This window comes from Corapipo altera, unplaced genomic scaffold (assembly GCF_003945725.1).
Source record: "Corapipo altera isolate COAL_440 unplaced genomic scaffold, ASM394572v1 359, whole genome shotgun sequence".
NCBI lineage: Eukaryota > Metazoa > Chordata > Aves > Passeriformes > Pipridae > Corapipo > Corapipo altera.
This window is the reverse complement of record NW_020884948.1, coordinates 563520-578788: the sequence shown is the minus strand read 5'-3', so window position 1 is coordinate 578788 and position 15269 is coordinate 563520.

The window sequence follows — 15269 nt, the reverse complement described above, 5'->3', positions numbered from 1 at the left end:
CACTTAGCAGAAAGCCATCTGGTTAGAAAATAAATTCTCTTCCAAACAACTGCAACCACACAAAACTGAGGCAGGGGGAAATGGTTTCATAAACTCTAACTTTTTCCTATAGAGGTTGATTATGTTAAATCTATGCTCAGTTGAATAACAGGTGCTTCTCTGGAGAGCAAGTGAGAGCTCATGTCTGATTTGAGACAGATGGAAAGTTCTGTTGGTTTGCCCAGCTTAAACCACAATGTTGAGCTCACAAGGCTCACTGAAAACTCTAGAAAAGCTTAATTTTTAAAATTCAGACTCATCTATGACCCAAATATAGACTGACTTTTGAAGTGGCACAGTTGACCAGAGATCTTTTGTGATTGTGCTGTAAGGAGGTGCTTTTGAATTAGATGATCAATGGAGCATAGAGGCGTGAGAAAGGAATCATATTAGGATGTGAAACCAGCTAGAGTATGGTACAGTGTAACTTCATGGCACAAGATAATTGTAAGGTCCATTGTGCTTTTTAGCAAGTCAGCTTGATATCCCCTATTATCAGAGCTGAGTTCTTCCTTGGTTTTGCTACGTGCTGCAAGATAGATACATCTACCCTTGAAACACAATGGTAGAGGTCATGCATAGGGGTGAGAAAGATGATGATGGGAGGAAGATTATGCGGGCAGGGGTCGTTCGCCCCTTGCCCTACAAGTAGGGCATGCACAGACTGTTGCCATTAGGTAATGATTAGGCGGTGTTTGGCTGCCATTCAGGCGTCACCTTATACTGCATACTGGCCCTACGTAGTGTAATGTGGAACTGATAAAATGGGGTGTCGGGGCTGCTGAGCCGAGTGACACTCATCCTACCACTGAGACTGTGTTGCTCCGAGGGGACTCCCGCTAAGCGTGGGCACCGACCAGCTGCTGCAGATCCTGACAGCCCTGGCCTGTCTGTGTGGGTAAGCACAGTTTATTGATAGGAAGAAACTTTTTAATATCAGTTTAGTGTTCCTTTAATTCCCCTTTTATTATTGAATATTGTTACATAAATAAGTTGTTCATAGTATTTCCCTTTAAACTCCCTTTTTACTAGTTAATATCGTATTATAAATGCTGTTCGTAGTATTTGTTTTTAAGGCCACACAATAAGGTAGTTATTTTGTATCCTTTTTTAGTTTTTGATTCTCTTTGCTAAGTTTATTATTATTATTATTATTATTATTATTTTCACTGTAATAAAAGATATTTTGTGTGTTTGAATATTTCTGGCATTTGTCTTTATTCCGGACATGTATCCAAATGAATTGTTACATGTGCTATTTCTACTTGAAATTTATGAGACTTTGTGCATATTTCTTTTCTATCTTGCCTTGAGCTGCCTTAGAAATAGAAAATATCTTGTTCTCTATTTCTTATGTTCTTCTTTTAGAGTAATTCAAGAAGTGAAAATAAAAATATAAAGGCATGTCTATATGTACCCACTCAAACTGTTTTGAAGTTTCAGAGTTCAGATCATGTTTGTGGTGAGAGAGAGGATGGGAGTTCTTGAGCAATGCAAACAATCTGCCCATCACTATCTTAGCACTCAGTTTTCTGTTTTACTTAACTGGGGTTTTTTTAAGTAGTTCTCTCACAGACTTTTGTGGGGAATGGCTGACACCTGTAGATAACTTCAGGTCCATGAGGAATCTTAAACTAGGGTAAGACAGGTGAAATTACACTGTCTGCAACTTCAGAATTTTCCTGCATACTATTTACTGTTTGTTTCATGTTTAGTGCTGACAACTGTACCAGAAAGAATCTAAATAGGGAAGGAAACTGTTGGGGAAATTTTATGAGGCAAACTACAGACATATAAATGCTGAAATATAAAAGAAAAAATTAATGAACAATGCATTGAGCAGAGTCCTACTGCAATATGCAGTTCTGCACAGTCTGCAAAGATGTGTCACAAGCAGATTCCTTATACATACTTGAACCAGCACCAATCACAAGCACAGTTGTGTGGGACAAGTCAGCCCAGTCCTGGATTCATCCCATAGCCCAGCCCAAAGGTGACTGCTGGTTTGGGCCCTTGAGTGCCTAAATTCCAGGATGCTCTACAAGACAATTCACCAAGGACAACTTTACTCTCTTGCAAGGAGTCTGTTATGTCTCTTGCATTCCTGCTTTCAGCAACTTTAACCCCTTCTTGCAACTGGGCCTCCTTGCCCTCCCTCTATGCAAAATCATTTCTCTGTCACAAATTACCACTGCTGAGCAGTTACAATTAGAATTTCCCTGTAAGAAGTAAATGCTAACCAAATTATTTTCCTTAACTGCATATAATGTGCACTTCTAGGCTGAAGTCCATCTCTCTTTCTCTCTGTCTCTTCCGCTCTCTCCCTGTTTCCCCAGTTGTCACCATCCTCCAGGGCCTCTAACATAACAGGAATTTGCATTGATTTGCAAGTGTTTTACTTCTCCCTATTTTCCCCAAACAAGAGATAGAAAAATAAGGAAGCAAGCCCTCACTCTAGGCTGCCTGCTTTCCACAAAAGGAGTTAAGCTAGTGTGCTTCATATGCTTTTTTTTCTAGGAGGGTGTTCAAGTGCTGATAACACTCAGTTAAAAATTTCACACATCTCTCAGTCTGACTACCCTGGATCAAGTGCTACAATATTCAATTCATGCCCAGACAGGTGCTGAGTGGTGGCAGGTTTTGAGGCCAGAGAAATGTTTTCCTTGGCACTTAGCCCCACATTCCTAATTCCATCCAGAATGCTTTCATTTGGGACAGAACAATAACCCATTGCACCAAGAGGCCAGTCAGTTAGCCATGAAAGGCTGGCATTTACTAGAAAAATAATAAGCTTTATCACATAACCCTCCTCCAAGATCAAAACATGGGGGCAGGGGCTAGAAATCTTGTAGTCACAATTTGTGCTGTCTAGCTTTTTCTGACTACAAAGCTATTGACTACCTTGCAACAGGTATCTTGTGGAGGATAATCAGTGCTATTTCCTTCCATCAGCACATGAACTCTGCAATATCAACTCTACAGCAAGATGTCAAAGTAACCTTCACTGTAGTGAGCCTGCCAAATACTAGCCAGACATTGAAAAGGGTCTAACTAGTATAGTTGCCCACCTTCTGCTGTGAAGGCAGTGTGCACATTCAAAATGAGTTAATAATTATCACCAAAATTCACCAAAATGAAAGCTGTCCTCTGGTCAAGTCCATGTCCATTAATCTTATATGTGCTTAGAGTTGTGCTTAAAAAAAATCCTATAGTCCACAGCTGGAACACACTCTTTAATCACTGTTAGAGTCATGATTAAAGAATCACAGAATGGGTAAGGCAGCAAGGGACCACAGTGGGGCATCTAGTCCAACCTCTCTGCTCAGTTAAGGTCCCCCAGAGCATGTTACTCAGGAGTGTGTCCAGATTGTTTTTGAATATCCCCAGGGAGGGACACTCCACAACCTCTCTGGGCAACCTGTTCCAGTGCTGAGTCACCTGCACAGAAAAGAAATTCTTCCTCTTGTTCAGGTGAAACTTCCTGTGCATCAGTTTCTGCCCATTGTCTCTCATCATTCTCAACACCACTGAGAACCTGGTTCCACCCTCTTGACACCCTCCCTCCAGATACTCATAAACATTGATAAGGTCCCCTCTCAGATGTCTCTCCTCCAGGCTAAACAGGCCCAGCTCCTGCAGCCTTTCCTCATAAATGAGAATCTACAGTCCCCTCATCATCTTCATTGCCTTTTGTTGGACTTGTTCCAGGAGCTCAGTGTCTCTCTTGTATTAACGAGCCCAGAACTGGACACAGCACTCCAGATGCATCCTTTACTAAGGTTGAGTAGAGCAGTAGAATCTGCATCGACCTGCTGGCAATGATCTTCCTAATGTACCCCAAGATACTATGAGGGCACACTGCTGGCTCATGGACAGTTTGTTGTCCACCAGGATTCCCAGATGTCCTTCTCCACAGAGCTGCTTCTCAGGAAGTCAGATCCCTGCCTGTACTGGTACATGGTGTTACTCCTCCCCAGGTGCAGGACATTACACTTCCCTTTGCTAAATTTCAGAAGGTTCCACTCTATCTCTCCAACCTTCTGAGATCCTTCTTAATGGCTGGACAGCCCTCTGCAGTATTGGCTACTCCTCCCACTTTTGTGTCATCAGCAAAATTGCTGAGGAGATGCTCTACCCCTTCATCCAAGTCACTGATGAATAAGTTAAACACTGGACCTAGTACTGACTACTGGGGAGCACAGGCCTGCTTATGTCTGAGTTTGACAGGAGTTCCTAGTTCATCCACGCAGGTCTCCTGCCCTTTTTGTTCACTTTATTGCCCACAGAGGTACACCATTCTTGAGCCTGGAGAAAATGATCCTTGATCTGTTCTCTTGGACCCCTCTTCCTTCTAGGGCACATTCCCATGGGATTCCTCCAAGAAGGTCCCTGGAGAGGCCAAAGTTAACTGTCCTGAAGTCCAGTGTCGTGATCTTACCCACTGGCCTTCTTCCTCCTTGCAGGATACTGAACTCCATGATCTAGTGGTCCCCGTAGCCAAGGCCACCACCAACCTTCACATCTCCAACCAGACCTTGATTGTTAGTATAAAGTCCAGCACCACACCTTCCCTTGTTGGCTCCTCTACCACCTGTACCAAAAAGTTATCATCAGTGCTTTCCAAGAACTTCCTGGGCTAATTGTGCCTTGCTGTGCTCTTCCTCCAGCTGTTGTCAGGGTAGTTGAAGTCCTCCATGAGAACCAGGGCCTTTGACTTTAAGGTTGCTTCTAGGTGTCTGTAAAAGACCTCATCTACTTCTTTCTCCTGATCAGACGGCCTTTAGCAAACACTGGCAATCTGCCCTTTAATCCTCATCATGCTCCTCGAGATTGATCTCAAAATTTCCAGTTCTTGCAGTTGATGGTATGCTTCCTCTCCTGTTTCTGTGGAATTTTCATTAAAGTCAGATTGACATGCAAATACTATGCCCCTTCTGCATACAATTGTGCCTCTGGAGAAGACAGGGCTCCTGGGAACAGAACTGGAAACAAATACAATCTTGAAGTCTCATTCTCAGTGTGAAGAACATGCAGCAGATTCACCATTAAAAGTTCCTGAATTTAACCTTCATGAAAAGTCATTGGCCCAATTGAAGGAAAAAACTTCTCTGCTCTGCACATAAGAAACCAACTCAATTACTTGTCTTAGTTGCGAAAAGACCAAATCTCACCTACTCCCCCCCAAAAAGACATTCATGACAGCATTTCAGGAGACTCAGATAAGACAAACATCACGTCTGAAACAAAACTACAGAGTTTCTGTTTGGTGCTGTTGCCACAGCTGACAACATACATTCAGAAATTAGTAAGTCTGACTACTTTTATTGTATGCCAGGGTGCAGAAAACAATATTAAGCTCTACCAGGATTAGACATTTTCTAAAAAGAAAGCTTCAAACTTTTTGAATACTCACTTATGACAACTTTCTAGTGGCACAAACAGCAATTAACTTCAGAGTTTATGAGGTTTCTCAATCAGTCACAGCAGCATTTTAATTAACAATGAAATTAAAAGCAAAAGGTTAAAGAGTAAACTGAGCTGCAACCTGCTATCTGTAATCTACAGGAAAAACACAGCATAAAAATGTAAAGGAAATGCAAAAAGTCTTTGTGTTCAGCACAGTTAGAGAGGTGCTGAGAAAAAAATTAAAACTTTTTTTGCCTTAAAAATCTATAAAACTGAAGAATGTGAACTTAAACTGGTATTATTTTGTCTCTTAAACTGATGTCAAGAAAGAATAAAAAGTGCAATGCTGCTTCTCACTGGACAAGCAACATTGATTCTGCACTATCTGGTGAGCTATAGCAGTGACCCAAAATCTTGCTCACTTCCTCTGTTGGCTTTCATCCCACCACAGCAGTGATATTTCCTAAACCTTTCAGAGCCTGCATATTTCCTTCTCTTTTCTCAAACAAGGGGCAGCATAGCTCCAATTCGTTACTGCAGAGTACTCCTCCTTGACATGACTTTCATATGGAGTTAGTCTTTTGAATTCTTTCTTCACCTATGCCAAAAATACTGTACTACAGGACAAAACAGTACCTTTAAAGGATTGCAAAAACAGCTGTCTGACAAATAAGCATACCATAACTGACTGGCAATTTAAATAATGGGTTGAAAATACTCCACTCATAAGAATCTTTTCCAATCCAAGCATCAATCTAAATGCCAGCTTCCCTCTCTTCTACCCTCATTCCCTCCCCAAAGAAAAAGAAAAGAATCTCATCAAACATGGACTAGAAAATATAAATGTTCTATAGGTGCACTGAGCCTATAACCTGTTTCTGCAGATAACTACGAAGCCAGCAAAATGTTTCTGAAAATTTGTTGGCTGAACAACCTAATCTTGAATCAAGGGCCATTTTATTTTTGCCTTATACACAGACAGTATCCAGCTTAGCCTTCTCTGCAGTAAATGCTTATTTCCATGGTCATCCTAATACAGAATAGAAATAAGAATTTGCTACACTGTCTGCTTAATACAGCACAACTTACTTCTTTTAATTAAAAAGGCCTTTCAGAAAAAGAACAGTGAGCATGCATGAAAGAAGGAATTAACAGTGTATTTAAGAGGTTATATAGAATCATAGAGCCATTTAGGTTGAACAAGACCTTTAAGATCTTCAAGTCCGACCACTAACCTAACACTGCCAAGTCCAACACTAAACCATGTTCCTAAGTGCCACATCTATACTTCTTTTAAATACCTCCAGGGATGGTAACTCAACCACTTCCCTGAGCAGCTTGTTACAATGCTTGATAACCTGTTAACATGAAGATTTTTTTCCTAATATCCACTCTAAACTTCCCGTGGACAACTTGAGGCCATTTCTTCTTGTGTCCTGTCACTTGATATCTGAGAGAAGAGACAGATCCCCATCTGTCTACAACCTCCTTCCACATAGTTATAGAGAGCAATAAGGTCTCCCATGAGCCTCCTTTTCTCCAGCCTAAACAACCTCAAGCTCCCTCCACCACTCCTCATAACACCTGTGCTCCAGACTCTTGACCAGATTCAATTCCCTTCTCTGGAGAATTTACAGTATGTCAACGTCTTTCTTATAGTGATGAGCCCAAAACTGAACACAGGATTGGAGGTGTGGCCTCACCAGTGCCAAGTACAGATGGACAATCACTTCCCTGGTCCCGCTGGCCACACTATTTCTAATACAGGGCACAATGCCATTTTCTTGTCCACCTGGGCACACTGTGGGCTGATGTTCTGCCAGCTGCCAACTAGCACCCCCAAGCCCTTTTCTGACAAGCAGCTTTCCAGCCACTCAGTCCCAAGCCTGTAGCATTGCATGGGGTTGTTGTGATTCAAGTGCAGGACCTGGATATTTTCCTTTACATAATTCACACCTTTCTTCAGACATAGCTTAGCTTTTAGCTTGGTCAGGTATACCTGTAAAAATACAGATCTATATCATAGAATTTACACCCAAATGTCACATTTTCTAATTTGCATCCATGGATTTGAGACTATTTTTACCCAGAAAACTGTGCCTTAATATGGAACCACTTTTCAGATTAACTAAAAAACAAACAAACAAACCAAACCCACAAAATTAAAACAAAATAAATGAACAAACAAAAAATAGAAAAACTCCACACTACCAACATTGCCACAGCAGCTCTGGAAGTTTTCAACTACTGAGAGCCAAAAAAATCCTTTGGGTCAGAAAGTTCTTGCAAGCAGCCCCAAAGGCCAGAGAAAGGTTCACAACAGCTGAAAGAAATGGAAAGGTTAGCTGACACAGTTCTTAAGAAATTCAACAAGACTAAATGCTTGGACTGAAGGCTCAAAATACAAATAAATTATTTTCCATTTAAAAGACAAGTCTTGGAAGAAAACTGTATACAGACATTTGGGTTCTACTATATCTTTTATGGTTCAGTATATCATTCTGAAATTCTGCTAAAGGCAGTATTGATAATGCAGGCTATACAAGATTTCCAACAGCCTAACTAGCAAGACTTCCATGTGACTTCTCTCAAACTTTTCTTCCAGAAACAAAAATGAGCCCCACTATGCCCTATGTTTTCATTAAACAGCTTTTTTTAATTCTGGAAGAATGTGTAAACTTTAAGACTAGTTCTTCCAGCCTCACGCACTTAATCTTTCTTTTCCTAAATTAATATTAAAAGGGAAAAAAAGCTTTTTTCTTCTTCCTCTGAAAGCAAGAGTTTTGCAATGAGCTCTCAATGTCGCAGGATGAAACACTAGGAGGGCACTAGACAATTTTTGTGTGTTGGTAGATAAAGCTCCACTTTCTCTTCATCTCTCCTCAATCCAGAATGGGCAAACAGTGAATAGTCTGGGAAAAATCATAAACAGAAAAGAACAGCAGAAGAGGCTGATGAACAGGGCTGGTTATTCTATTTTTCAACAAATTTTGAGTTTTGAATTGTGTTCTCCACTGAAGCAGAAAAGAAGAAACTTTTGAATGTTTTCACAAAAGAGAACCACATCAAATGTTTATGTTATGACAAAATAAATTCTTTGATTAAAGTATATTTTGCCAGAAATATTTCTGTTGGCTCAATACGAATTGGTATTGTTAGTAAGATAAAGTAAAACAAAAAGTATTTCACTTCAGGAAAAAGCAAGGAGCAGGGCAGAAATTATCAATATCTCAGTCATAAAATTCACCTCTCAGGGCTAACAGAAGTAGTAAAAAATCAGTTTAATTCCACATACATATAATGAAAACATCATCACATCATTTGTGTCCCAAATGTTTGCATTTGTAAGACCTTAGTCTCACAGTCACCTATAACATGACTTTCTCACAAAAGTGAATCACTAAGTACATTTAGGTTATTGAATAGGTTAAAAATATCAGTTGAATTTGCAGTTATCCCCTTAAGTTTTAAAAAGTCTTTATTTCTTTCAGTGTTGGAGCATACTATGATTTAACCGCAAAGTGTGACAATATCCTATTTGCAAAACATGCCTTCACTTAAAAAATAAGAACTATTTAGTCCTGATGATCAGATTACATTGCACGCATTATGTTAAAAGACAAATGTGTTAAGCAATGTGATAGTATTTCATAAAAAAATTATTTGTCAACTTAAAATAAATATATTCAAACCTGGCACTTTATTACATACCTAAGTTTACTCAGCTTCCAGTGAAAAATGCACAGATACACTCTCAGGCTCTCTAATATTCTCTATTTGTTTCAATTTACATCTAAGGAAAGACAGAGGGATCACCCCACAGAAGAAAAAGATGTATGAGAACTACCAAATAATTTGGGAAAATACATTATTTCAGAACTTAATAACAGTTATATTAGAATAAGGAAAAATTTAACTCAAATGTTATATTCTTTATGGAACTGTTTTGTATTAACCTAATTGCAAAAAAGAAATTAAGTCTTCCTGCTGAAAGGTAATAAGGTTACTTAATTTACTCACAACAGTTTCCTGACTAAAGTGCAATTTTTTTCCTACAAAGATATCTATAAGCTCAAATAGTAACATGTCTCCTTATAAAGGAGGTTTCTAAACTTTCTATGTGGAAGAAAAGTCAAGATATAATTCTATCATTCATAGTCAAATAGCATGAGACTTTATATGAGACTACTTTTGTGGTAGGACATGGATTGTCTTCCTATTTGCAAGCAGAATATACATCAGAAGTTTCTTTTCTGTTGATATTTCACAACTAGGCACAGAAGCACAGAGGAGTGCTAAGTTCAATTCCAACAGAACTTTGTTAAGTATTCCCAACAAAGCTCAACTTATGTATGTGAGTTCTGCCACTTGGTTTCTACAGCAGCTACTGCTGCGTCTGAGTTGTGATGCTTTGAGTTTCCCCATGCACCATCCTGGTTGTAGCTTGTTGCCTATTTGAGGAGCCCCTAACAACTATACCTTGCATATGGAGCCTCAGGTCTAGGGAAAAGTTACAAATGTTTTCTTGTTGCCCTCAAATTCTTCTTCTTCTAGCACTTGGAAATTCACATTTTAGTCTTTGTTATAGAGAGGACCTTGCTAAATCTCTAACACTAGCAAGCACACTCGGTTGAAATTACCAAGATGCAGTTATTTTCAACAGTAAACACAAGAATGCAGTGAATATAATGGAATGCACAGAGCAGAGAGCATGGAAACTAATCTGCTATTATTTAATGGATTTGCAAATTACCTTAGGGAAGATATTTACAGATAAAACTGCATACGTTCCTATAAAGGGACTTTAAAATGTCCTTCAACAGATTAAGCATATGACACAGCACCTACAGGATGGACAAGGGATCAGACCCAGCCAGCATGGGTTTACAAAGGGCAGGTCCTGTTTGACCACCCTGATCTCCTTTTATGATCAGGTAACCCACCTGGTGGATGAGGGGAAGGCTGTGGATGTAGCCTACGTGGACTTCAGCAAAGCCTTTGACACTGTTTCCCACAGCATACTCCTGAAAAAGCTGGCAGCCCACAGCTTGGACAAGGGGCACTCTGTGCTGAGTTAGGAACTGGCTGGAGGGCCAGGCCCAGAGAGTGCTGGTGCACCCAGTTGACATCCGGTCACTAGCGGTGTCCCCCCAGGATCAGTGTTGAGCCCAGTTCTTTTTAATATCTTTGCTGATGATTTAGATGAGGGAATTGAGTCCACCATTAGTAAATTTGCAGATGACACCAAGCTGGGGGGAATGTCGATCAGCGGGAAGGCAGGAGGGCTCTGCAGAGGGACCTGGACAGACTGGAGAGTTGGGCTGATTCCAACAGGATGAGGTTCAACAAGGCCAAGTGTCAGGTCCTCCACTTTGGCCACAACAACCCCATGCAGCGCTACAGGCTGGGCACAGAGTGGCTGGAGAGCAGCCAGGCAGAAAAGGACCTGGGAGTTTGGATTGACAGGAAGCTGAACATGAGCTAGCAGTGTGCTCAGGTGGCCAAGAAGGCCAATGGCATCCTGGCCTATATTAGGAATAGTGTGGCCAACAGGTCCAAGGCAGTGATTCTTTCCCTGTACTCAGCACTGGTTAGGCCACAGCTTGAGTGCTGTGTCCAGTTCTGGGCCCCTCAGTTCAGGAAGGATATTGAGGTGTGGAGCAGGTCCAGAGAAGAGCAACAAGGTTGGTGAAAGGACTTGAACACAAGTCCTATGATGAGAGGCTGAGGGAACTGGGGTTGTTCAGCCTGGAGAAGAGGAGGCTCAGGGGAGATCTCATCACTCTATAACTACCTGAAAGGAGGTTGTAGCCAGGTGGGGGTTGGTCTCTTCTCCTGGGCAGCTATCAGTAAGACAAGAGGGTATGGTCTTAAACTCTGCCAGGGGAGGTTTAGGTTAGACATTAGGAAGAAATTTTTTACAGAGAGAGTAATCAGCCATTGGAATGGGCTGCCCAGGGAAGTGGTGGATTCTCCGTCCCTGGAGGTTTTTAAGATGAGACTGGATGCGGTACTTAGTGCCATGGTCTAGTAACCACGGCGGTAGTGGATCAAGGGTTTTACTTGATGAACTCAGAGCTCTTTTCCAACTCAGCTGTTTCTATGATTCTATGATTTCCACTGAAATTAAGTGAATTAGGTTCCTAACCTTGTTTGGTACTTCCGAACCCCATATATATGCACAGTGGTACATACCACTTGCGAAAATATGAGCATGGAGAATGGTTTGAATACCCCTTTGGCTCCTTAAATCAACACCTACTCCATTAATTAATCTTTTACTTAGCTTTTCCTTCAATAAAGTACAACAAAATCAAATATCTTTGACATTCTACATTTCCAGTTTGGAAGAATGCAACCAGAAAAAGAAAAGCTTACTTAACAAATGTCATATGTCTCTGTTCAGAGTGCATGCAATTTTTTTTTTCTCCAGGAGAAAACTGTTCAGAGTCAATTATTTTCCCTTGAATGATAGAAAAAATGTTTTATATTGGCTTTCTCATTAGCTTTAACTTTCTTATTATGCAAAAGTAACACTCTCAAACAAGTTCTACTTTTAAATTCTTTTAATCAGTATATGGTTTGGAAAGACATGCAGTTTATACTAAGCATTTCTTTACTATTTTTTTTTTTTCAGTGCATTAAGGTAATTATTACCACATTACAAAACCAGAAATATTTCTGCATAAAGTGCTCCATTTTTTATCCACCTAGAGCAATCAGCATGTATGTAGAAGAAAAAGAAAACAATCACATTTACTTGTCATTTAGGTTGGTTTGAGCTAGGTGTAACTACAACACAAGTGAGAGATAACTTAAAGTTGAAGGCAGACATACAGAATGACTATTCTTGGAACTTTGGGAGTGCTGTAGCAATGTCTCAAGTTGTGTTAAATTTATTCAGAATTCTATTTCAGTTAGTATCAGAGTAATTATTCATAGACTGTTTATTGAACAGTGCATAGATATGAGAATATCTTATAAGAATGGCTTCCTTTCAGGTGATGATCTTAATGTTTTATTTGAAAGTGCTGTCACAGTCCATTTGTATCTCTAGAATTTACAGCACAGCCTACTCTGTATTAAACTTTATTTCAGGAGCTCATTCAGAAATGCAACAACTAAACACAATAAACAAATTCCCTCTTGCCCAGAGCAATCTATCAGGTGAATCCACTTATTCACCATCCAGGTAATAGAGTTTCATAACTTATAATCCATAACTCTCAATATCATGCACTTATGGGGAAAAAAAAAGTATTTTATCTAGCCAAGGGTGAAAATGTTCATCCTTCCATCTTTGTCACAATGCAGATGTACCCTGGGTCACACCGGGAAGCACAAAAGCCTCAAGAGTCTAGCTGCTGTTGGATCCACTTCAAAAGCTTTCTGGGATAGCTGGCATTTTATACCTTGAAGGTATATTTAGAGGATTCACATCTACCATTTCCATAAGTTAGTGGATTCTGATGACACTGCCAGGGAAAACATAATTTCCAGAGGAGACAGCAATTTTCTAGGAGACAATTGCTGCATAATGGTCCTGTAACTCTTTCTGGTCACCTGTCCTGCCTACATGATGCTCCTGCTTTGACCTAATGGCACTGCTCCCAGCATTCATCAGGCCTTAGCATGAGCTGGCTTAGCCAAAATCTACACAGCAGTTGAGCAAACAGTCAAAATGCTCAATAGGTCATTTAGGTGTTCGGGCCATTCAGTCATTGGAGAGGGAAGAATAAGTTACCTAAAAATAACTTACAGACAGACAGGAAACTTCTTACAAATAGGAACTGAATCAAGAAGACAGTAGAGTAGAACTTAAAAGTTCTGTATCCTACTTTGCCTTCTTATGAGGGCTAAAGGGTAAAAAGGAACCCATTCCTTTACTGGGTGGAGGAACAGATTGGTAGGGTATTTAATTCAGCTTTTGAGTAATTGATTTTGTGAAACATAGAAGCTATAATTCTTCACAGATTCCACAGAAGAACCTTAAATGAATGTACTTTCAGAGTTTCAGTTTTAATTTAGCAGCTTTAAAGTATAGATCAATACGGTTTCCTTACACTTAAAAGTTGTAGTGTTCCATAAAAATAAAGAAAGTTTGTCTAAAATAAATAAAATAAATAAAGAAACTTGTCTAAAAATTTAGCCTCCTTGTCTTTCAGTCAGGCCTAGCAATTAGAGGAGAGCCAGGATGTTAAAATAAGAATGCTATAACACAGGAAATAAATGAAGCACTATCTACATATCTTGTGTAATACTTTTAAACAGGAACTCAAATCAGTTACTTCCACGATAGCTATAGTTAGTACTATAATGGAATGTGATTATTACAGCACTAAACAGAGAGTGAAATTTCTTTTTTGCTCTATTCAAATCTACAAAAAATGTTTGCACAAGCATTAAGTACACATGTACATAGTAATTTGTCTAAGATGGATGTACTGCAGCAAGTTACAATCCTAACATCCTTGTCAAATGTTGCACAGTAGGACATCTAAATTTGGGGCAATCCAGTTCAGCTATGGCAAATTCTTGGCCATTCTATAGAAACACTGATAATGTAGTGAACATGATTCTCTTAGGCTTCTCTGGAAGTCAGGGCCTCAATGTCCTAGTTAGAACAGCTGGGACCAGTTCATCACTGTATGGGTGTAACCCAAAACTGTGTATTCTATAGCCTTCCATGCCATTTCCCAGAAACTGTTATCAACAGACCATTTACACCATCTGCCCAGAGCACGCCTGACTCCTCAGGCTATAAACCAGGTGTTAAGAGGCCTGCAAGACAGGAGGATGCTTCTGTCCTCAGGTCCATTGTGGAACTCCCCACCCTGAGGGAGGTACTGGGCATTCCTGCCTTGAACCGGAGGATATATAATCTTGGAGTCATGGGACTCTTTTTTAACTACTTGTGGGATCCAGAGAAGGACTGCAACCACCACTCTCAACCAGACTGCAATCACCACTCTTGACCAGACTGCACCAGCACTCTCACCAACAGGTTTTTCCCCTCTCCTTTTACTTCGGACTCAGGGGGCCCAACGAACACCACTCTGTTCATGCCCCAGGGTGCTGGGTTATACATTTGGGTTTTGTGGGTTAAAACCAATTGTTTGTATAATTGTATTTATTGTATTATTTTATTAAATTGTTATTCTGATTTATAATCTCTCTTTTGGGTTGGGTTCATTTCCCCTGCCAATTTACCTTTAAACCAGCACACTCAAACGTGTTTTAATTATTTTTAAAGATAATAACAATAAATATGGTTTGAATTATTTGTTCATTAATGTCTAGGTTTAAGTTAGAATCAACATCTTACTCATGTGTGGCAAAGTAATCAAGAAAATATTTTCAACTGGTTTCATCCGCTTGTTTAAATATGCTGTCCAAATAGCTTAGTTTTGTCCCTTGGAATAATGCAGTTGACTAAAACTACTTTTTTCATGAATTGCAACTGCTCTAAACACAAATCTGTCTTTTGGTCATAAAATCAATTTGACATAAAACCAAATACCTGAAAAATATATAAACTATGTGACTTTTATTTTCCCTGACTACTGTCTCACACACCCAGTATACAAATGGCTCCATGCTGTTGAGGCATTTGCCTTAACTACTCACACTTCATATAGCAATACAAGCAGTTATATGACACAACACTCTTTAGGGAAAGGCTCAATGCAGCAATTAAGCTGGAAATATGCTCAATTAAATCTTTGGACATTGTGTGTGCAGTGTTTTCATTCACAGTATGAGAGAAACACAGCACAGTAACTGAAGCCACAGAAAAACAACAATTACAAGAGTAGTTCTACTTT